At 40.6% G+C, this 25,089-nt stretch overlaps 1 long non-coding RNA gene across 5 annotated transcripts in view; it reads right to left on the bottom strand.

The window, feature by feature from the left end:
* Positions 1–25,089, bottom strand: part of 4930500H12Rik — a 338,085-nt gene that overhangs the window by 305,753 nt on the left and 7,243 nt on the right. For 4 of the 5 annotated variants that reach the window (XR_876153.2, XR_876151.2, XR_876152.2 and 1 more), the window contains exon 3: positions 5,637–5,771. This is a non-coding gene — a long non-coding RNA (RIKEN cDNA 4930500H12 gene). Of the gene's footprint in view, positions 1–5,636; positions 5,772–8,759; positions 9,807–10,128; positions 11,072–25,089 lie in introns of those variants that run through there. The other variant, XR_876156.1, reaches the window with a different exon arrangement.

Below are 25,089 nucleotides of genomic sequence, written 5' to 3'. Positions count from 1 at the left end.
CTGCTGGTGGATTGGTGAACCTAGAGAAGTGCTCTGAGCCAACAAAGACCGTTTAAGTGGGAAGAAAAACTAAGATTGGAAGCGTTCCCATTTTCAAAGATCTACCATCAAACTCACACCTGCCCAGTTTCCAAATACACACATGTAAAAGCACACACACACATGCACATGCTCACACTCACATGTACAAACATACCACAAACACCATTTATAACATATGCCTATTAGCCAAGCGGGAACATGTTAAGTAAAACTATATTCAACATGTGAGACATTACAAAATTACTATATGGAAAAAAATCCTGAAGATAAAAGTCATCTGTGTAAGATCTATAGCTTTACCAGAACATTGGCTTCATTCTGAAATACCTATTTATAATTAGCCCTTGTTAAACTGTTATTTATATGACTGGGACAAGGAAGACAAGCAGCACCCCTCTCTGAGGTTTAGGGAAAATACACTCTTTAGCTCCTAACACATTTGCATGAACAATTCACTGCTATTCACACACATTGCCGACTTCCTGCTCTTAACCCAGTGATCCCTGAACCCTCACATGCTCAGATCTCACCAGAGTCCACAAAATTAAGTGAAGATAGGAGTTGGTCCAAACTTGAGTGTGTGATAAAAATATAGCATGTTGGGAGTTGCCATGCGGCCCCAAGGTTAAAGTTATTAACCACCAGGACCTGAGTTTGTATAGCAAATACTCACTTGAAAGCCTAGTGTGGTGTCACACAGATTTGTATCTCAAGTGCTGTGGGTTGGTGTAGACAGAGAGACAGACAGATTCCTAAAGCCACATCCCAGCCAGTTTGCCTGAATGATACATATCAAATTCAGTGATGGAGCATGTCTCAAAAAATAAGATGAGAGACATTGACGAAGATGACAGATGTCAACCTTTGGCCTCTGCATGAACATATGCAGACTGACACACCTCTCAAACTCACAAGGGAACCTACATTTAAATACCACACACACGCAAATGCACAGACATGAACACACAAACTTTGATGTCTTCTGTTCCAGACAGTTTTGTATGAAGATCTATATTGGAGTCTATAACCTTTTGTTACATTTGAATATACAAAACTGATTTCTCTTGATCATCGTTCAATCTTGTTATTCTAATATATACTTATATTCCATTTTCCCAAATATCTTTTTCACATTATAGACCAAAGTAGAAAACCGTATGCCTTTCATAGAATTACAGTTGAATATATATACAGCTAGTGAACTTCTCATAAATGATACTGATCATAAGGCACTCAGGAAAATATTTTATCTCCGTTTTGTACAAACAACGAAGACCCATTCTCTGAGATCCAGGTGATACGTGCAGAAACACCTATGCAGTCTGTAGTTTTACATGGTTAGTCATACAGAACTGTCCATCCTGTGGACAAATGTCTATTTGTAAGCAAGCATCTTTGTAGTTATATCATAAAGATCATTTCACCCACTAAAGGAGATGTTTATCTTTAGTTGTTTAGTTGTTCTAAATACACACACACACACACACACACACACACACACACACACAGACTAAATGCCTTGCTCACTTTATGAAATTGAAGTTTTTACTTGACCCAAAGCATTCACTTTGTTTTTTCTATCATTTCCTCAATTCCTAGACATCTGAGCAGATAAAAAGAAAATCAGAAGATTAAAAAAAAATAAATAAACACATATCAGATGAAAACGAAGCAAAATATTCATTAATAAGTTATCAGCCTAATTAATTCTAAAGAGGATATGAGTGTGTAGCCCTTACTAACAAATTAAACAATGTTGGAGGCTTGGGTTTTTTGTTTTGTTTTTTAAACAATGATTGCAAAACCTCTGTATTGGTCTGTGTTTACCTGTGTTCTTCCAATTTCATCATCTGCAGTTTTTGTTTGTGTGTTTGTATATACAGTGCTGGGCATCTAGCTAAGGTCTTTCCTACGCCAGGCCAGCACTCTGCCACACTCCCAGCCCCCACAATTGTTTATTTATCTTCCTATAAGCACCGTATTCCCACGGATTTCACCTCGCCTATTTTCCTATAAGTCCTCAGTTAGAGTGGAGCTGTCTGGTGAGCAGAGCTTGTTTATTGGGGCTGGCTCCCCAAGCAAGAATATACCACATCATCTCTCTCATACTGGCTTTAACGATATGAAGTACTGATATTATTTTTTATTTTCATTCACTCATCTCTAAAACAGAAGACACAATTAAAAAAAATTGTCAGAGGCATGCTTTCAAATATTAGTAAGGGAATAAAAATAAAATGAAGTATGCTCTTCAAGGAATTAAATACTCCCTTTGTGGTAGGAAGTAAGAGGGCCAAATCTCCCAGCAGCAGTCAGGAAACCCCTTTTCCTCTGCCTCAGCTGACAGTCTGAATTGTAAAACAGCACTTAGCCTAGCAAGAGAGAGTTTCTTGAGTCTTCCTGTTATAATTTGTACCTAACTATCACACCATGCATTTGTTGTCACAATCAGAAAATAACAGTTCTTTTCTCAATCAAATTACTTGAGATGCCAAGAAAAGAGGGAGGGAGGGGGAGGGGGAGGGGGGAGAGGGAGACAGAGGCAGGCAGAGCTCTGAATTCGAGGCCAGCCTGGCCTACAGAGTGAGTTCCAGGACAGCTAGAGCTACACAGAGAAACCCTGTCTCAAACAAAAGAAAACAAAACAAAAACCAGAGAGAGAGAGAGAGAGAGAGAGAGAGAGAGAATAAACGAAATAAATCTGAAAGATTTGCTTCCTTTCGTTTGCTTTCCTTTACTTTGGAAATAAGAACAAGGTTCATGCTTATAGCCTTAAGAGGGAGACAAGAAATACACAAATAATCAACGTACCTCTCTGTGAATATGAATATTCAAATGCACAAATACATATAATATATGCATATATACAGATATATGCATTACTATAAATTGCTGTCATATGCATACATATTTTGTGTATGCTTCTGTTTGTATTCACCAGATAACAGGAAGCAATTAACAATTTTAAACAAGAAATAAAGAAAAGACATGCGTTTCCCCGCTCCCCAAAAAGCACATCCCATGTCATACATTGAAGGGAAAATCAAATATAGGGCCACAGCAGGGAAAGGAGCTGTCCTTTGGGCCTATGTGGCCTCCTCGCCTCCTTTCTAAAGCAGGGTGCATATTGGAGATCTGCTGAGAGCTCTTGTTCCCTTAGATTTCACCTTCACAGAATAGAATTTACTATGTTCTTCCTCACCAGTGAAGAGGCAATACACCTCAGTGCACTCAAATGCACTAACCTCTCTTTTTACTTTGTAGAACAATTTCCATGACAAACTAGGGAAGAAGAGTGAGACCAATAGGCAGCCACCCCTTTAGTAAGCATGCAATGGTTTTTGTTTGTTTTTTGTTTTTTGTTTTGATTTGTTTTGTTTTGTTTATATCCTCAATATAGCTGTCCCATCAAGTGGGAAAGCATGACAATGCCACACTCATTCAGTCTACACGTGAATATGTTATTATGTTCTCAACACAATCATAGTAGTCAAACGTTTACTAGGCCCGCTGCAATCACAGTAACAGCACACATAATATCGCTGTCTCCCAATATCAGAGGACAAAGGTCGGACGGGGATGGTTCCTGTCAAAGACCCTTAACTGGCTAGTTTTCTTTACCTCGTATTTAACATTGGAAAGATGATCCCGTCTTAATTCAAGTCACTCCCACCCATACTTCTGCCATCCACAATTCCAGTACAGATGGTGAAGGAGGCTCGCCCAGTCATTACTACACAGACGTTCACAGAGTCAATGGTTCAAACAGCTGCTTTCAGAGACAGCCAAATGCACTCTGGAAATCTCCCCCTTTTGCCCACAGATATCTTGAACTGAATCCAGAATTACACTCTCTTCTCCCAAACTACTGGTGTTATACGTTCCATTCCTAGGGGCTAAGACCAGCATCTACCAAGGTCACTACAAAACGTAGTTCAGTTAGTTGTTCACCTGGCTCTTTCGGTTGCTAGGATATATTTCTCCTGCCTCCCATGGCCAACTCAAAAGTCCCATCTCACCCCACAGTCACTTCAGCAACACAATTTGATCCTGATATTTACTCTCATCATCCTCCCCATGGAACCAGGATTACTTTCAATTAGAGAGCCACATGCTTGCAGGAAATTTGAGCCTTTCCTAGGCACAAGAAGCTTGGGTCATTATTTATCCAAGCCAGCACCGTATCCCAGGAACCTCCCGAGATGATAGAATCCATTTCCCACACGCGCTGATCCGTTGTGCAGCCACAGACTGTGCACGACTGCTGAGCCTTTGATGCACAGAATTTTTAATTGTATGTAATTTTAATTTAAGTTTCAAGTTACACGTGACTCGTGACAACATTATTAGATAGCATAGGTTCCAATCAGGGTGTTTCCTTATCACTCTCTAATAATTCATGCCGGAATTGACTTTTTGACAGCTATTTGGCTAGTTAGATACGAGACTGCCAGACTTCTAGAGAAGAGATCAAGAGTGAGTTCTTTCGTTGTTGTGTGAAGAAAAACTTAGAAGCCTTGTGGCCATCATGGGCAAGCCTCAGGGCAAGCACCTGTGCACTGAGGAGGTAGGGGTGGGGGCAGGGGAAAGTCATGTGTGTAGTTCAAATAATAATTAGTGTCTTCTAATATCATCTCAAATAAGCTCTTGGTGGGGAAGCATTATACTCTCCTCATAAACGCATCTGCATATCAACCTCTTCATTTTAAAATATCTCCCTTTGGCATTCCTTCCATATCTCTGGGTTAAAAATTATTCTCAGTAATGACATCTGCTTTTTGTGTCACCACATCATTTGCGTGTGCAAAGTCACCTGCTTTCTGATCTCAATTCCTTTGGCTGTACCTCTGAATATTCTTCCTTCACAAGCCTTCCAGACCCACAGGTAGGTCTCCAGTGGCTTTTGACGATCTGTCCCGAGCCAGTGATTAGCCTCTAGAGAGCAGACCAGTTTGATTTACCTTTGCTTGCTCATGGCTTAGCATTAAGATTATCCTTTTTCCTTCACTATGGTCTACTAATCTAGTCCCTTATATATGAAAAAGTATATAAATAAATGGGGCTGGAGAGATGGTTCAGTGATTAAATGTTCTTTGCGCTTTACGAACTCCATTTATTTACTGTGTTTATTTGTTGTTTGTTTTGTTTTTTGTTTTTTGTTTTTTTGTTTTTTTGGATTGGGGAGTTTGGGGGTCAAGGAAAAAGGCTGAAAACAGAACCACAGAACAAGACGGTTACAGTCTGGGGATCGTTTTCATCCTGCAGTCAAGGCCCATGGAACTTAGCTGACCCTAGACAGCAGCGTCACAGAGGACCAACTGCCGCCATGGAACTTGAGGAGAAATAAGTATATTTTATATGCCACTGCTGAGACAAAATTCTTGAGACTAGAGGCCTCTGGAATAAAGCTTATTCATACATGATAGCTATCAGCCAGAAAGCAAGGGGCCGTTTATGATTGTGGGATAAGCATCTCTTGTCTCCAGCAGCAAGACTGGATTTCAGATGGAGAAAACACCCTCCCTGCCTCCCTCATGTAAAATCCAGGCTCCTTTATGATGACAATCTGAGGAAAGAAGGCACAGTTTACTTACATCACGTGTATACTGGCTTCAGACACTCAGGGTGAGGCTACTTCTGTTGGGCACGGCTTTGGTTCTACAGTGTAGGGCCAAAAGGAGAAACAACTACAGCTCTGGATTGGAGTTTACAAACAGAGGTGGCGCCACCTAGAGGATTGATACAGAATTTCAGTTAGAGAATACATAATAAAGTTTTTTTTTTTTTCTTTTTTCCTTTATCTTGTAGTTTGGTACTAATTATGTTTCCTTCCGTTTTTGGATACTCCTGGGGATAAATATGGGACATCTCAGGAATTTTCTCTTACGACCACTAAGATTTTGGAGACGTTTGCTAATACAACAAAAGCGACATGTTCTAAGATTTTAACTTGCCAATCAAATTTTGGTAAGTCTCATGCTTCCTTCAGATCCATTGAATCATGAGTGCTACAGCATCCTAGCCTATGATGTAAACAAGTATAAGTGTGCATCAGGAAGCAGTGTAACGTTTAGGAAGGAGAACCAGAAAGGGTGAAATTACTACTGAGGAAGGACAGAATGCGTGCGTGCGCGCGCGCACACACACACTCTCGAGTACACGTAAACACACACACACACACACACACACACACACACACACACGAGTACACACAGGCACGCTCACACACAAGTCATCAAAGAGGGTATAACGCTAATTGTTTCCCAAGTTTTAACTTTGTCTTTTTTTTTTTTCTTTCTCTCTGTTTGTAAAATTGCAATCAACAGTGAAGATATAAAGCCCTAATGGATTCAGACCAGTCATTGCAACTGCATCGCGGTTCACTGACCCGAAGAGTTGGAAGATGAGGAGGGTGTTTGGGTGGCTATGTTATCTTAGCTGCATGGTGTTTTATTTGTGAATTCATTACTGTTAAGTGGGGTTTGATGTTTTTCTTTTTTCTCAAAATAAGGTTTCTTTGTGTAACAGCTTCCTCTGTTGACTCTGTAGACCAGGCTAGCCTCGAGATGAGCTTCCCTCTGCCTGGAGTGCTGGAATTAAAGGCATGGATCACCACTGTCTGGCACAATAAAATGATTTTTAAAGTTTTTACACATAATTTGAATTTGCAAGATTCTTTGCAAACAGGCCCAATAAAGACCTTTCTGCCCCTCCCCACTTTCCTGCTTTGACAGTATGGTGTCTGTGGGGATGGATTTGATTTATGAGTCTTTGGGACAATGTAAAGTCGTAGGTTCAACACAATTAAGACAACACAGTCAGCATATTCTTCAGTTGTATGCATTTTACTAATTCCCTGCAAGCGCCAGGCTTAGCACCTTCTGATGTCCTTTCATCCTTTCCCTGGCACAGGCGTGCACCCTTCAGATTGTGACATCAGTTATCTCCCTCCAAACCCTTCTGAGGTTCTTTCTCCATAATTGTGAGATTTATCATGGCAACGTTTTCTGTTTCCTTATCTTTCTTGACCACGGAGAAAAGCAAAATCTTTTAAGAGTTGACCAAGAGTTGAATGAAGCACTGTGGCATTTTAGTAAGGGACCCATCAAATACCCATGGAACGCAAAACTCCACAGAATTAGTCATCCGAAATAATAAATCGTCGTCCCCGCGCCAGCGTTTGCAGACTGCAGCCCTGACCACACACACACACACACACACACACTTCTCCTGTGGCTGCCAATCAAATACAGACATCCTTGTCCAGAACCCAGATGACTCAGCACAAAAAGAACTGCGACCTGTTACTACTGAGCATTTCATCGCAGAGAATGCCCCCCAAAAAGAGAGCTTAAAACGCAGCAAACCTTAGCCCACTGCTAACAGAAATGAGAGCCTCGGAAAGAGATGCCCAAGCGTCCTCTCACAATCTAGGAAACTGATCTACGCGCCCCCTGCTTAGACAACCAATGTTGTTTTTTTTTTCCTCCCCCTCTGTTTCCCTCAAAGTCACTTTCATCTTCCTTTATAAAACTTTCATGGAAAGCTATTGAATGACTTGAGGAACAAGTTCCCCAGCTATAAACAAATACACACAATGTGAATGCAAATCCCCTCTACTCGGTATGGGTCTTTGGGAGGCCATTGCCCCTGGGCAGTTCTGTCCTGCTGGGGTGGAGCCCGCCGTGTGGATGTTTGATTTGCTTTGAAGTCTGACAAGCCACCTTGAAAATGTTTTCCAGAGACCATTGCCCGAGTCTCCGAATTAGTCATTAATACGGTTGGGACAAACTGAAGTGCATATGAACAGCGTTAAACACACACTCCTTTGTTGTGGTTATTATGGTCATTTAAATGAAAGAATCTGAACAGCAGGGGCCTGTTGGGCTGGCTATCTTAATGATTCTTTTGAGAAACTCAGATGAGATTTAAAAGAAGCTAGATCTGAAACACAATCCTAAGGGTACCTTAAATTATGACCTTGACTGATTTTGCAACCTAAGGCTAGTGACAAAACCTCCCCTGCTCTGTAAGGGGGCTATAAAATTTTAATGAGATGCTAGCCCATGGAAAGTCTCAGAAATTAACTCTTGCCTAAATTTTGCATGTTTTCTTTCCCTTGTAGTCAGGAATTAATCTAATGTCCAGTTCTCAACTCCTCCTGCTGAGTTGAACACACACACATACCTACCTCAAAAGTCACATCCTGTTTTTCTTCATTGAAAAACTACTGCAATTATAAATGTTAGCTATGAAGCAACAGTGCACATGGAAATTAAGTGCTTCTATCTACACTGCAATTTTCCAGCCCCACTCCTCCCTCCCTCCCTCCTACCAGCCTCTTCTTCTCTCATTTGTCTTTATCTCTGTCTCTCATCGGTTCTCCCTCCTCTCCCAACCCCCTCCCATCCTTCCTCTTACTTTTCTCTTTCTCTTGTGCTCAGGCCAATGCTTACACTTGAGTCCAGGTAGGTGTGCTAGTGTGTGCATGAGCCAGTAAAAACCACAAAGTCCACCTTCTACCTTGTTTTGTTCTTTTTTGTTTTTATATTTTTGTGGGGTTTGTTGTTTTTGCTTTTGAGACAGTGTCTTATTCTGAACTAATTGTCTAGACAAGCTGGTCAGCTCCTCTGAGCATTCTCTTCCCTCTTCACCACACTTACAACCAAGAGCTGCCACGCCCAGTCCTTCCTTGGGTGATGGGTTTCTGAAATCAAGTCCATTGAGCCATCTTCCCAGCTACTTCCATGGGTCTGATGGGAACAGAGCTAACAATGCCTACAGATGCTGAACTCTGCCTGGCAAGTTCCTTTAACAAACGGATGACCCAATGACCTGCAGCATTGACATGTCCGAGCATTGTGTCTTATTGTAGATCCACTGAACCAGAATGTGCAGTTTAGGATGCACCCAGGAAATTTGGGGGGCATATCAATTCAAGAAACATCGCTTAGTTCATTTCCATCTCTGATTCTGCAGAGCACGATGGAACTGTTTATTAATCACACATATTATCAAACTTTGATAATTATCGGGGGAAAAATAGAGGTAAAAAACAAGCCATTTCGGTAGCCACTGTGCCTTTCTTGCGATCCTACACCGCTCCCCGAGTTTGCCAAAAGATGAAGTGGAGGAGCAGCCTGCATACTCCTGGAAAAAGAGTTCCAGGACATGAAGCCTGAGTTGCTAGAAGTAAATTCTGCCCACCAATGTAGGGCTGAAGGAGATTGCCCTTGGGTGTGAATTTCAGTCATTTCCAAGTCCTTTCAGAAGCAAATCATTTTACCCCTTATGCAAATCAACCTCCAGATGTTACAGGGTATTATAAATCATGCACTGCTCATTCCCAAATGGCAGTTCTCTAGGACTCCAATGGTTTCACCTTTCAAACATCACGCGGAACTTGTGTCTTCGCTTTTTTTCAATATTCTAAGAAAAAATGAAGACGCAAATAACGTGAAGTGAATCTTCAGATATAACTGATATTTCTGTGGACATGCACTTAGGTAGCATGCATAAGGGCAATAACAAAATCATACAACTTTTATGTGACCTATTACGAGTGCCTCACCATGGTATTTTCTTAATTATGAATAAAAACCAAAATGTTCATTTTATAGACCTCGTCCTCCTTCTTCAACAGTGTTCAGCTTTGTAGCCCAAACTGGCCTCCAATTCTCGATCTTCCTGCCTTGGGCTCTCTCACATGGATTCCAAGTGTTGGCAACCATGCTGGCTTATGCTGCTTTCTTTATTTTCAAAGCCTAAAATAATCACGTGGAGGGTTTGAGGGAAGAAAGAGAGAGAGAGAGAGAGAGGGAGAGAGAGAGAGAGAGAGAAGAAAGAAACTTTAGAGTGTACATTAGAGTATGCATACATTAAAGGGGAAAGTTTCAACCTATTTCATGAGTTTCAAATCCATCACCTTTAACATTACAAAGGTAATTCTGTGTACCATTCAATATCAAATTAACAGGAAGATGAGTCAGAAAAGAACAGAATTAAACCTATCATTTGGAGTGAACGGTGTTAAGTTAGGACTCGGATATCAAGATGTCAGTCACAGAGTGGATATCTGGCACAAACCTTTCTTTTTCTCTCAGTTCTCTTAGCTGGAAATCGGGAATGGAGAACCTCAGTGATTCTTGCTGGTTGCACAGGGCCACCTTCCTTTTGTCCTTAACTGGCCTTTCTCCTGCATTTGGATGTATCTTGCATCTCTTCTTTTTCTTATACAGACACAGACAGTCTAAGATTCTCTTCTACCCTTCTGAATTTGTGTACCCATAGGTGCATTCTTAAAGATGATGTCAATTGCCAGTCGTCACATGAAGTGTTAAGCCTTTCAAGGTAAGAGCTAAGCAGTACGCAGTTTAGACCTAGAAAGTCTTCCGAAGGTTCACACATTGAAAGTTTGGCCACAGGACCACTCTAAGGTAATGCTTTGGAGCATGGTTGAATTCCGAGGACTCTGATCTTATCAGTGAGTCAGTACTTGTGGAAGTTCACAGTTGAGTGAGTCAGTTAGACACTGTAGAATCTAGAGCCTTACTCCGAGGAGGTAGGTCACTGGGAGGAGCAGATGCAAATCCTTAACTCCATCCTGTTCCCATCTGCTTCTGTTGTCTCTGTTTGTATGTCTCTTTGTGCTGGTGTCCGTGTCCCTGTCCATGTTCATGTGTCTGTGTGTGTGTGTGTGTGTGTGTGTGTGTGTGTGCATCTGTCTGTCTGTCTGTCTGTCTGTATTCCATGAGGTGAGCAGCTTTCCTCTATCATGTCCCACTGTCCTGGAGTATTTCTTCACTGACCCCAAAACAAAGCCAATTGACCAAGGATTATATATTTCTGGATCTATGAATCTTTATGTTGTTTTTCTTGGGGATTCTTGTCACAATGGATGAATTCAGAAGAATGCAATGCTCTCTCCTTTCCACTTTTAATAATGGGAGGGGGGGTTGTAGTCTGCATTTTTTTGCTCCCCTTGTAGGAAATAGTTATGATTGATTCATCTACCAGCAAAAGGAAATGCCTACAGAGGAAATAATATTTATATTTATAGTATTTATCTCAACAGTTTCTTGCCACAAACCCAATACTGATAAGAAGCCAATTGATTGACAGGCCTTTCCTGAATAATTCATTGTATAATCATTAATGACTCTTCTTACAAGCTTTCAAAAAAAAAAAAAAAGGAAATGAGAACAAAAGGAAAGAAGGAATGAGCTTTCATTGAATGCAATTAAATGATATATTTATATTCTTAAAAGTTTTAAATCACCTTTTAGATTATACAATTTAGAAAACCAAGAAAATTTCCCCTGATTTATACATGGTGGCTCCCAGATTGTTACAATGGCTGCAGCATGCCAGGAAATCCACACGAATACAGCAAAGTCCAGTGAAAGGTATTACAAGCTCTGGTAAGTGCCCAGCCTCTTGCAGCGAGCTGGACGGCTGAGCCACTGTTAGGATGGCCATTTAATAATACTTTGTTACCTACCTTGCTTCACTCCCCAGCACAGCACATTCCTGTGCAGTAACAGTGATCATTTGAAACAGATGCTGTCTTAGAAAGCTCTGAAAGGTTGTGCTGGGTGGAGGAAAGAAAAGCAGGTGTTTCTGCTATGGCAACTGGAATTGTATCAGAAAAGCTCTCTATTGTGTCTCAGAGGCCCAGCATCCAAAGAGAAACACTGTGTATGTTACATAGGCTGAGTGCAGAGACTTCATCTTTCAAACTCTCAGTGTAGAGCTTGAATCTAAGGCGTTGTCTATGAAGTACTGCACCAAGGACATATGTCACTCCTTGATTCATACAACAATCGTATACTAAATAATAATACTGAAGTCTCAGGACATTCTGGGATTCCTGTGGTGTGTCTTGTGTCATTGTGTCCCCAGCAATGAACTAGAGCATCTGTGCAGCTCAAGAACCTGGTCTAAGTTCCAGAGCCTTTTTTTTTTTTTTTTTTTTTTTAAATCTCTAAAGACTAACCCTAACCCTGAGTTCTCTGAAGGGGTGAGTCTTTCCTTAGCTGCCGTGCGAGATTTGCTTTCTTTGCTGGAGGGGTTCTCTCTGATCCTCTGGGTGATCTGAGACAGACAAGTGATACCCTTTTGGATTGTTGGGTCTCAGGACTTAGTTTCTGTATAGCTCAAAACCATGTATACCTTCTGTCTGTCTCTTTGCCCTTATTGAAACTCTTGTGGCTCAGTAAATTAGTATCTACCACCTTGGAAAATTAGAAGACCTTACTGTGGGGTTTGACCTTATCCACTTTGTCTTGTTGGTTTCTCAGTTGTGAGTGTGGATAGTTTCACTAGAGCAAGGTCTTTGAGGCCTCCTTTCTCTCTCTCTGTCTCTCTCTCTCTCTCTGTGTCTCTATCTGTGTGTGTGTATCTCTCTGTCTCTCTCTCTCTCTGTGTCTTCCTGTCTGTATCTATCTCTGTGTCTCTGTCTCTCTCTCTCTCTAATGAATTCAAGCTGTCAAAGAAGTGTTTTTGAAACACTGGCAGGGGACAAGTGTTTTAAAGTAAAGTGCATTGAAAACGACAAAGCTTTTCGGGGAAGAAGGAAACTAGGAGCTCGTGGACAGTCTTCCCTTCAAAGTCTTCCCTCTGCTTGATCACTCAGAGAGATGGCTTTGTGTTCCAAGAAAACAGCATGCATATCTGAAATTATAATGAAGCAATAAATATATGATGTTGTGGATAGGAAAGCAGAACATGAGATTTTGCAATATGCAAACTGTATGAGACCTGTAGAGGAAAGAGATCATTTATTTGTATTGATTTTTTTTTCTTTTAAAACAGAATAGCCCGGAGGGTGATATATTTGTTTCTGTAAATAATGCAACAAAATGAATTTAGTTTTCCTGGAGCTCAACAAATTGGGGAAAAACAAAATCGCTGTCCTTTTATTTTTTTAATAACTGCTAAATAATAAATATATGTAACAAAACCTTCAAAACATATATGGCAAAGCTTAGATTTTTTTATTAGATTCTATCAATTAAATCCATATGTTACTGGAAGATGGCTTTACTTTAGTTTTACAATCCAGGCTCTCTTGTATATATTATAAACATACTCATGTAAGATATATATCAGTAGCACTATAAGAGATTATTATGCATATTGGATAGTCAATGTTTGGTTCCCAAATGAGTAATGTTAGGCAAAATCAAAAACATACTTTTAGAGTCTCAAAACAAAGGGGATTCATGCTGGAGACATGTGTAGTTGTGTGCAGAATAAGATGTGAACATTATTTTTTTAAGTCATCAGAATTGAGCCTTTAACCAAAAATGTGTAACAGATTATTAAGAACTTGTTCTTGGAGAGACAGCTCAACAGGAAAGCTCTCAAATGCACAGATGTAAAGACCTGGATTCTGTTTCCAGCACCCAAGGACAAAGTTGGGTGTGGAGACAGCTGCTCTGCAGAGCCCTGGGGCCAGCCATCCTAGCAGAATCAGTGAGTCCCAGGTCCCACCGACAGCAAGAAATTAGGTAAAGGGGGTCCAGAAAGACCATACTAGTCAGAGGTCAACACACACACCACAAGAGAGAGACAGAGAGGAGGGAGAGAGACAGAAACAAAAATAGACAGAGACAAAGACAGAGAGACATACACACATAAAAAGAGACAGGGAATCAAGAAAGTCAAGAGAGTCAGAGGGAGAAAGGTTGGGGATGGAGGAAGAGAGAGAATTGTCTTCCCTAGAATAGAAATTCAGTGTGTGAAATGGCAAGTAAGTGGCTTCATGAAAGAAATGACATTAATTACAGGAACAGATATAATATAAAGGCACAGCACAAGGAAGAACGAGAAGATACAAATAATCACAGCAAACAAATTGCATTCGCTTCCTGTTGCGGCCATAATGAATTACCACCAGCAAGGTCCTTAAAACAAAACAAACTTTGTTAAAAATTGAGTGGACCAGAAGACACGAGTGGGTTTTACTGAGCTGGCAGCCACACTGCATTTCTCCTGGGGATGCTAGAGGAGAATCTCCTTATTGCCTTTCTCACTTTAGACACCTCCCATATCCTTGGCACATTGCCTTCCATCTTCAAAGCCATCAATAGCTCAAGAGCTATAATAGAAAAAGGTAAAAGGTACATGATACCTCCTTGTTGGGAGGACTCTCAAAGATCATCTGATCCGAACACGGAAATTGTATTTCTAGAGAAAGGGAAAGGGGGTCCTGAGGGATGTAGTTACATCTATCTTCTCCATATGTTTGTTTTCTGTTCTTCCCACAGAAATATCATCATCCTGAAAGGGCTGGCCCATAATAGGTATGCAGTAGGTGTTTGAGAATGAATGGCAATTTAAAGACCAACCTTTCTCTGTGGACCATAGAAGGTGTAGAATGTGACTAACTCTCTCCAACTGCTCCACCCCATCACAGGTGCAGAGGACAGTGAAGATGGGTCATCTCAGCCTAATGGGCTACTATAATAAAATAACATGGAGGAGACAACTCATAACTCTAGAGGTTGAAAAATCCAAGTTCGAAGCAAATCCCATGTCTGCTAAGGGACTTTTTTTCTGCCACTTAGGGCCTTCTGGCTTTCTCCACATTTGGAAAAGACTAGGTAGAGGAGTCTTTTTGTACAGGTCTCTCAGTCCTTTCTCAGAAGGAGCTAAGCTAAACTCCACCCCTAGGATCAAACCACTTTGTAAAGCCCTTCCTTCATCATGCAATTACACTGGAGGTTAAGATTTCAAGATACGAAATGAGACTAATACAGCATCAGACCATAGGCCCAAAGAGGCTGAACCAAGAGTTCACTCAAGAGGAAAATAACTTTGATTCTTGATGATTGTCTCCCAAATTTGTAACCTACTGAAGTGGTGGTTTTATGGTTTGAGGTCTTTGGGAAGTAGTTAAGTCATTGGTTAGATTAGTGATTATCTTATTCAGGATCCGCTAGAGAAATAAATCCAACTGAATGAACATATGTCAAAAGAGCGATTATTAGGTTGGTTTATATGATATGGTCTGAGCAGTGTGACAAAAGTTGTCTTCGTACTGGACAGGCTGAGACTCTAGTAACTGCTTAGTTCGTGAACCTGGATGTTTCAATAGACCAAAGCAAGGGCTTGGGTGTCTACAGGAGTTGTAGAGAAACACATCTCTTCAGTCTCATTTTAAAGCCGAAGAAGCAGGGTTCTGGTATCATTAAAGGAATGTGGCAGCAGCCACACCAGCAACAGAGAAAATGGATTTGCCAGTAGGGCATATGAACTTGCCAGCAGGGTGGGTGAATTTGCCAACGAGGCACAAAGACAAATAAACTAGGTTTTTGCCTTCAGACATACTTTCTGGTCTGCCACTGGAAGGTGCTAACCATGTGAAGAGTGAGCCTTCTCATTTCACATAAACAAGTCAAGAGAATACCTTACAAGATGACACAGTAGCTTTTCAATTTCAAATCCAGTCCAGCTGACAGCTACGACTGTCATCATACTCTTACGAAAGAGGCCTGGGAAAGTGTCTCCACCCTTTGGCATGGAAGGCACATGGAAGATGCCTTCTATAAGAATCAGGTTTTCCCAAATGCCAAACCTCATATCACCTTGATACAGTACTTGCCAGCCTCCAGAGCTGAAAGACAATGCATTCCCGATGTTTAGAAGAACAGTTCAAGGTTCAGATGCTAGAACTAAGCTTGTCTGAAGACAGCTATTGGCCCCACAATCAGATCAAATGTAGCAGTAAATTCCTCTCCATTTCTCTTTGCCCTATCACTGTTTTACATCCCATAGCAGGAAGTGCCCCTAATACACAAACTCTCACTCGGCCAATTCCCTTCCTCCTTTCCAAAACTTGCTCCAGTTTTTTTGTTTCACTGTATCAGCAATATCTACATCTTGTTACTTAGAAACAAATCCAGATCCCCCCCCCCCCCCACGACCCTTTTAAAACACATTGAGACTTTAACCAACACCAAATGTAAGACAAGAGAAAGGTAGAGGTCATCTACGCCATGTCCCTTCATCCTCATAGACTTGGTTAAGTGCCCTGAACAAGTAGGAATGCATTCATTTGCATGGCCGCTACCGTAATATATAATGGTGATTTAAAGTGAGACAGAGAGAAACCTGGAGAAACTCCAAGTTCACATTTTAGAAAGGGGATTGCTTGGAATTAAATTCCCCCAAGCCTAAGTGGATATTGGACTTCAATTATGCTTCTTCATGAAATGCCCCGAATGTCCTCGAACCTCATTAATCAGTCCTAGTTGTGGCAATGCAATAATAATAAAATAATAATAATAATACACAAAAATTAAACAGAAACCTGTGAGATGAAATGCTTTTCTTGATAAGAGTATGGAGCGAAGTTTCTACTTTCTAAATTCCCCTGTAAATATGTCAGCACTTCTCCTGCAAGTCTCTCTCTTTTTTTTTTTTTTTTTTAAATCCCCAAGCACCAAGGTCGATAAAAGATTTGGAAGAAATGAATATGCTGGATATATCCAAAGATATACTGTGTGCATCTGAACAAAAGACGTGTAGTGCACTGTTTTATTGAACTCTTATTTCATTTCAAGAGCGGAGAGGAAAAGGGGGCCCACTGCAGATCCATCAGCTCCGTGGGCTTTAATATTTACTTTAGTCATAAAGAGCCTGTGACATGATGAGGGCTCACTACCGTTGGAGCAACTCAGGTTGTCAGTTCTAGAAAATGAAATTTTTATTTATGGAAGTTGTAAGCTCTAGAAATGATATGTATGATTTTCTGCTCCTTCTGATTTATAGATTTAATGAATTAGTCGTCACCAAGTTGCAGCTTTGTGCGCTCTCTCTCTCTCTCTCTCTCTCTCTTTAGAAACCAGGAATTTTTAAATGTCTGGGTGGAGGTTTTGTTTTGTATTGTTTTGTTTTTTAAGGAGACAAGAAAAAATGATTTAAATTCTTAAACTTTCTTGAGAAAAAAAAAATGAACAAATCTCTGAAGTTATAGATTTACCTGGAATTGTCACTGAGATGCTGTGGTACCCAGCAGAAGAACACTAGTCATGAGTCCTTTTCACACATGCACCATAAGGGCATCCACTTCGTAAAAGTAACAGACTTGCACCCCGTGTGTGAGTCCCGAGAGTTCAGGGCAGTGTTCCTAGGTTACATTCCTTGACTCCAAGGCTTTGAACAGACAGTTTGGATTTTAAATGATCACATGTTTAAATAAGAACAAGAAGCAACGTGCTGCGTTCTTACTTTGAAGTTGTTCTTAGGAATGAACCCTGGTTCAGCATTTTATGGGTACAAAACTAACATCTAAAGCCACTTTATTGACTAAAACACGTGGGAAGACTCCTGAGAGAAGCATACTTCTCCTTGTTCAGGTTGTTAATTTAACAAAAGCAGCCCTGGGTTTCCTTATGCAGTACTTCTCAGTGATGAAACTTGTGAATAATATAGCTCTCCTTTTCAGTTAACTTCTTAACCAGAAAAGTAGGGAAAGGAGCTCGGATGTGCTAGATCATGTTAGAAATATTGGAAATTCAGCTCTTTGAAGGTGAACCAGGTATTTTTTTTTCAATGAGTTCATTGATTAGAGAAGGGCGAAAAACATTAACTGGATAGAAAACAAAACAGTGCACGTGGTGATACATATAAAGTAAAGCATCCGGGAAACAGAGCAGAGGACAGTTGTTTAAGGGATGGGGATAGCACCAACAGATGAGCATTTAAGAAAAAGTTCTTCTCCTACATACACAGCTAGAGATACGAGCCAGAGCTTCATATGTAGCAGAAGATGGCCTAGTCGGCCATCATTGGGAAGAGAGGCCCCTTGGTCTTGCAAACTTTATATGCCCCAATACAGGGGAACGCCAGGACCAACCAGTGGAAGTGGGTGGGGAGGGGAGCAGGGCAGAGGGAGGGTATAGGGAACTTTCGGGATAACATTTGAAATGTATATAAAGAAAATATCTAATAAAAAAAATTCTCTCAGGGAAGCTGATGTGCTGGTTTATTCATAAGGAATATGTGTGATGACGGAAAGATACCATGCTAGATGGGACATTTGCAGAGTTTCCGAAGTGGGACAAAGGTTGACAAACAGCCACACTGTAAGACTAGTTTAGATGTTCAGTAAAGAAGAGAGACATGATGAAAAAAAATTGAAGGGATAAACTGGAGTCAGAGGGCACTAGGCGTTGTAAGTCGTGATAGTACATCTGGGTTTTAGTCTAAGAGGAGGTACAAATAAAGTAATAACCTATAAAGAAAATGAAAGCAAAACAATATCAAGTAGAAGAATGCTACCAGCTTCTTGATTTGTAAGTCACTTTGAGCATCTCACAATAGAACACACTTAAGACTATTTATTGAACTGTACACTTAACAATGACTAAGATTTATTCTCACTTCCTTCTGTCATTGTGCAAAACAAGATGTTCTGAAGCCACTTTGGGGAAGAAGGGGTTAATTTGGTGTTAGAGGATTAAAGTCTGTCATTGAGGGAAGTCATGGCAGGGACTCAAAAAGAAACCGTGGAGGATTGCTGTTTGCTGACTTGCTTGCTCTTATTTAGGTAATAACATATGCAGGAGAGGACTATCTATCCTCACAGGGATTGGTGTAGCCCTCAGTGGGCATCACTTAACAATCAGGACAACCTATCATAGACATACTTACAGGCTGTTCTGGTCTGAGTGGTTCCTCATCTGATGCTGCTCTCTCAGGCTGTGTCAAGTTGACAGTTAAAATTAACTGGGACAGGATTATATATAATTACACACAATTTAATTACACATAATATTAACTACGCATGAATTTTCTTTTATTCAGAAATTCAACCTAAACACAGAAAACACTGGACCTTAAAGAAAAAAAAAGAGGCCTCATCTTTTATGGAGAGAGACAATGGAAAGTATATCTAGAAGCAGAGTGTGTTGGTTTGAATATGCTCGGACCCAGGGAGTGACACTATTAGGAGGCAGGTCCTTGTTGGAATAGGTGAGGCTTTGTTGGAGTAAGTGAGTCACAGTGGGGATTGGTTCTGAGACTCCTCCTGGCTGCCTTCAGATCAAGATGTAGAACTCTCAGCTCCTTCTGCAGCACCATGTCTGCCTGCACACTGCCATGCTTCCTGCTATGGTGACAATGGACCTGAACCACTGAAACTGTAAGTCAGCCCCAATGAAATGTTGTCCTTTATAAGAGTTGCCTTGGTCATGGAGTCTCCTCACAGCAATGGAAACCTAAGACTTTGGGTGACTCACCATTCCAATAATGAAAGATATTATGTTGCTTTTTGGTTGGAATGGTGACAGTAGAAATGCACAGAGGTAGATATCATATTGAAGAAAAATAATCAAAATAATCAATGGTAAGTAGACTGATAACGAAAAGGAAGGGATCAAAGTCAAATGCCATTCAAAATATCATTGTCACAAAAGATAAAAAATGATGCAGGATGAGGGTACTGTCATAGATCAAAAAACAAGAGTAAAGAGACTTGACAAGAAGAAGCAAGCTTAATTGGATCCTAGATCAAAAGGAAATGAGTGGGATTTCCAGCCATGCCAAGAAGTTGGCAGACCCTTTGCACCAAAAGCTTTATAGAAAACTTGATTCACTTGTCATAACAACTATTTCAGGGATCTGAGAATGAGACCAAAACAAACAATTAATTCAGACAATCAGTTTCTGAAAAATTGGTAAGCTCTGGGAGAGAAACGTGCTAGGTTGTGACTTTCCTGCCTGGTGATGCTCTAATGGATGTTTCTCAAAACTGGGCAGGGCTGAATTCATTTGAATTAGAGAGAAAATTTCACTACACAGTCTTTGTCTATAAAAGGAAAATGTTCTAGAAAAATATGGGTTAAAACAAAATATAACAGCCACACAAACTGGGGTTTTGGGACTTGGTTAGGGTCAGTAGAATACTAGTACTCAGAAATGTATGGAGGCAGTACAAAATATGAAAGCATTCATCTTAGTTAGCATTTTACTGCTGTGAACAGATAACATGACCAAGGAAACTCTTGCAAGGACAACATTTAATTTGGGGCTGGCTTACAGGTTCAGAGGTTCAGTCCATTATCATCAAGGCGGGAGCAAGGCAGCATCCAGGTAGGCATGGTGCAGGAGGAGCTGAGAGTTGTATATCTTCATCTGAATGCTTCTAGGAGAAGACTGACTTCCAGACAGCTAGGACTAGGGTATTAAAGAACATGCTCACAGTGACACAGCTACTCCAACAAGGCCACACCTCCTAACAGTGCCACTCCCTAGGCTGAGCATATACAAACCGTCACAGCGTTATAGAATATCTATGTGTAATTCTTGACTGGCAGTACTGTTGTATACGGGGGAAGGAGACCTGCGTGGCTTGATTCTTCACATAGTGCTAGCTAACTCAGAGTCCGCTTGTGTGTATATGAAAGGTATAAAGAGGCAGAGAAATAAGCTCTGCCTCGAATACAAGGCTTCATTCTCAGAAGATGTCTGCTCACTGTTTGAGCTGCATCTGTGGTGAGGCATCTAACTGTAAGACATGCTTATTCTGAGCTGCTCCCCTAAGAGTCCAGGCTAAAAACTGAAATGAAGGATATGGCTATTACTAGGCAGATAATATTGGTTCGTGCCAACTGGAGGAGGGTGTGATCTGCAGGTTCACTCCTGGCAACTTCATACAATAGTACGAGAAAAACAATCTGACTGGCATCCTGAAGAATAGTAGACCCAGAATCTACAGTCATCAGGATATAGTCAATAAAATGTTACCTTTAAACCAGGTTTGGTAGAACACACCTGTAATTCCAGTATTGGGACACTAAAGTAAGGATCATATTTCTTTCTTTCTTTTTTCTTTTCTTTTCTTTTTTTTTTTTTTCTTTTAAGACAGGGTTTCTCTGTATAACCCTGGCTGTCCTGGAACTCACTCTGTAGACCAGACTGGCCTCAAACTCAGAAATCTGCCTGCCTCTGCCTCCCAAGTGCTGGGATTAAAGGCGTGTACCACCACGCCCAGCTGAGGATCATATTTCAAGGGTAGTATGGCCCATATAATAATTCCTCTTGGTCTAAACAGCAGGCCCCTATAAACAAATTTCATTTTTTCCAACAAAATTCACAAAACATGCAGAGAAATAGGAGAGCACAAACAATACTAGATGGATTTTTTTTTTAAATCAGTAAAAATACTGAGTAAGTCAGGGTATTAGATTTAGTGGACACAAGTTTCCAAGAAGTTAAGTAAACAAGAATAAGGAAAGGAAATTGCAATTAAGAATTAGGAGAAAATATAATAAATTTGATTGACCAAGTAAAGGATCCCAACTGAAAAAGAAGAAATAAAATACAAGCAACAAATAAAAATGCTGAGTCAGCCAGTTTAGTCTCCATAAAGCATACAGACAGCCACGGCTACACAGACCTTGCCTCAAAACAAACAATGTCAAGCAACAAACAAAGCGAAAAAGAACATGTATTGAGGAATATAGAAATATCAACACTCCAACTTTATGATATTATTCAATAACCTTCATGTTGATTTGAAATTTTACAAACTTAAAAAACCAGAAGACATGGACCAATCCCCTTTTTCATGGGAAAAGGTCATGCCTATACAAGCTTAGAAACCCTAGTTCAATCCCAGAGCTCACAAATGGTGGAAGGAGAGATCATATTTCAAAAAGGTCCCTGACCTCACGGAAGCACAGCACTATGTGTGCTCATATACACACACCATACACAAACATACACACATAATAGTTATAAATAATTTTTAAAAGCATGAATGGCAGAGGACTCCTTCCCAGAGTTGGTTGACTGGTACGTATAATGATGAAAGAAGGTCGCTTGGTTGACCTGGCTGTGGAATCCCTTTAAAAACCACAGGGACAAGCCTAACAGGAGGGATCTCAAATTCTTCAAAGCTAAGCTTTAATTCTTTGGAGAATGCTTAACCAGAGGGTACTGTTGAACAGAGTGGGCACAGCAAACTGTGCCAAGAGCCACTGACTGCACAAGACAAAGACAGACGAGTGTCTGCTGCCTTTGACAACCTGAAGATGGTTTCTGACACTAATTAGAAGCCTTTCTGTGAAATGACAGGAGGCAGCAAGGGGGCCGAATGAGTGAGTGAGGAGAAGGGAGAGTCTGGTCTTACACAACCTCCCAGAGCAAAAGTACTCTGCAAGAGAACCTGCAACGTAGGTGAGAGCAGAAGGAAGATTTGAGGAAAGGAGACACCCAAAACAATGTGCTTATATGTGCTGGCTTTTAATATAGTATATTAAAAGGTGGAGGATTCTGGGAAAATAAACAAAGAGATCAAGAAAGGAGAAAGGGAAAGAAAAGGCAAGAGAGATGGCTACACAGCAGGAGGAGGTGACTTGAACTCAACTCTGCCTTGGTCTTCCAGGGAGAAGTCTATCTTACTCAACCTACACTTAAAAAGAATTGCTAAATAAAGTCTCCAGGAGAATGGATGAAAATATGCAGCTGTGGGAGGGGGAAGGGGTAGGGGGAGGAGGGACCTCTAGAAAGTTCCAGAAACCTCAGACGTGAGAGGCTCCCAGGACTCAATCGAGAGGACCTTAGCCAAAACGCCCAACAGTAGGACATAGAACCTGAAAAGACCACCTCCAGTAAATAGGCAGGGCTCCCAGTGGAGAGAAGGGGCCATTCACCCATCCTCAAAGTTTTTAGCCCAGAATTGTTCCTGGTTAAAGGAAATGAGGGGACAAAAATGGAACAAAGACTGAAGAAAAGACCATCCAGGGACTGGACCAACTTGGGATCTGTCCCATGCCCCCACGCCAAACCCTGACAGTATTACTGATGCCATGTTATGCTTGCAGACAGCAGCCTAGCATGGCTGTCCTCTGAGAGGCTCTACCAGCAGCTAAGACAGATGCAGATCCTTAGAGCCCAAATCCTAAACAGGCCCAGCTCATTATAAATACTCACCTCCACACTTCCTCCCTTGGCTTTCTTCAGCCACATACTTTTTTTTTTTTTTTTTTGAGATGAAAAATAAAGTTTAATAAAAAAGAAATTACGAGGTGATGAATCAGGCACAATGGTAAAACTAGTTATAATTTCTAAACGAATACAGAATTTCTATTAAAGGTTTAGACACCGCAGGTTTCATTTACTGACCTTTTTAGCAGGGGTAGGGGGAGTGCAAATCAATATAAAACAAACTTTTACTAAAGCAGCCTACTCTTAAGGGCTGCCCTCCCTCTGCACAGAGCTGAGAAATTGAACCCAGGGTCTGGTTCATGAAACACGTGTGCTTCACCACTGAGCTACACCACCAGCCTACATAGTCTTACATTAGAAGACATTATGTTTTCATAAAACACTCTGCAGCGTTTAAGAGCTACAGAACTATCTTCAGGAAGGAAGGCCTCCTTGGGTCATTTCCCAGCCCACACTGGCAGGTACTCATGTTCTGCTTCTAACGGATTTGTTTTGGTGTTTAACTCTGTAAAACCACTGTCGTTCTATAATCAAGCTCTAAATTTCCTTGTAAAGATAATTTAGCAGCCCACTCCACAACTGGCATTCTTCTTTCTGTCAATAGCTGGCATATAGTCCCACTCTCCATGCAGGTATGATTAATGCCAAGTGTATTTGTTCCTGGTAAACCTTGACAGTTTTCTCTGGAAGAACGACTTTTGTCGAGTAGCCAAAATCTCCTGTGTAAAAACACAGGTGTGTGTTAGCAGCTATTATTATGAATTGGAACACCTGTGAAGAGGTCGGCTTTCCAGCTTTTGCTTCAAATCCAGATGCAACTCAGTGTCTTCACCCACCCACTAACTAAGGCCAGTAAACACCGCTTGAAAGGGTGAGCCAATATTGTCAGCTGCTTTGAAGATTCCTCCAATTTAGCTTTTAGAGAAGAACTTTCAGAACCTGAGAAAATATTTTTTCTTTTTGAAGATTTGATCAAGAAAGCATATGGCAGTCTAACAGTACAAGGGGATTTTCCGTCTCCCTTCCTGGTGTGATAGCTCATACCTTACACTGCTCTTGCTTGATTCTTATTTTATTTAAAAGTGCAGCAGTGTACAGGTTTATAGCCATAGACTCACAATATAATAGGAGATTGATTTACATAATTCCATGAAGTATATAGCACATTAAATCTGACTGTTTCCCTAAATAGTTAGAATGTCAACAAAAGAAATATTCTTTTTTAAAATAACTAATTTTATTTTAGGACCATCAATTAGTATTTTGTCTAAATGTGTGTCTGTGTGAGGGCTTCGGATCCCCTGGAACTGGAGTTACAGACAGTTGTGAGCTGTCATGTGGATGCTGGGAATTGAACTTGGGTCCTCTGGAAAAGCAGCCAATGTTTTTAAAATCCTGAGCCATCTCTCCAGTCCTGAAAAAATATTCTTAAGTGAAAATACTCTTAGTAGAAAAAAAACAATAAGCATTTTTGGTATAAATATTATTAGATATTGGTCTGCATGTCTACTTAATAGAAACACTTAAAAGTACCTTAGTAAACTGCTTAGAAATGTATATTTTGTTGGTGGGCTGTTAAATTTTTTTTTTATTTTTTTGCATTTATGTGGGAGAAGCATGAATGTAGTGATTAGAGGACACCTTTTGAAATTCCATTCTTTCAGAGATAGCCTACAACTACATGGGGTTTTGGAAATCATATTTGATTCATATCATCGGGCAGGGTGACATATAATTTTGCTAGCTATTACACCAGCCAATGAAAGGTAAAGTTGGTGTGAAATTCTCTGATTTTATAGGTAAAAATCCCAGTATTTTTAAATATTTCCAAGCATTCTCTTATGTTCTTACAGGACTCACTATGTATCTATGACAAATATGATGACCTTTGTGAGCTAAAATTTGGAATGAATTCCAAAGACCATCTAAAGGAGAAGTCATATTCAAGGCCGTAGGAGTAGATATGGAACTGATGATGTCCAATGAGAGGATGGTCTGCCAGCCAATAGAGAAAAGACATAGACCCTCACAGATAGCCTTGACGAGCTGAGAAATGCCAAGGGTGATGGCGCACCAACAGACGTCATT

This window comes from Mus musculus, chromosome 16 (genome assembly GCF_000001635.26).
Source record: "Mus musculus strain C57BL/6J chromosome 16, GRCm38.p6 C57BL/6J".
Taxonomy (NCBI): domain Eukaryota; kingdom Metazoa; phylum Chordata; class Mammalia; order Rodentia; family Muridae; genus Mus; species Mus musculus.
This window is presented reverse-complemented; position numbering and strand designations above follow the sequence as displayed.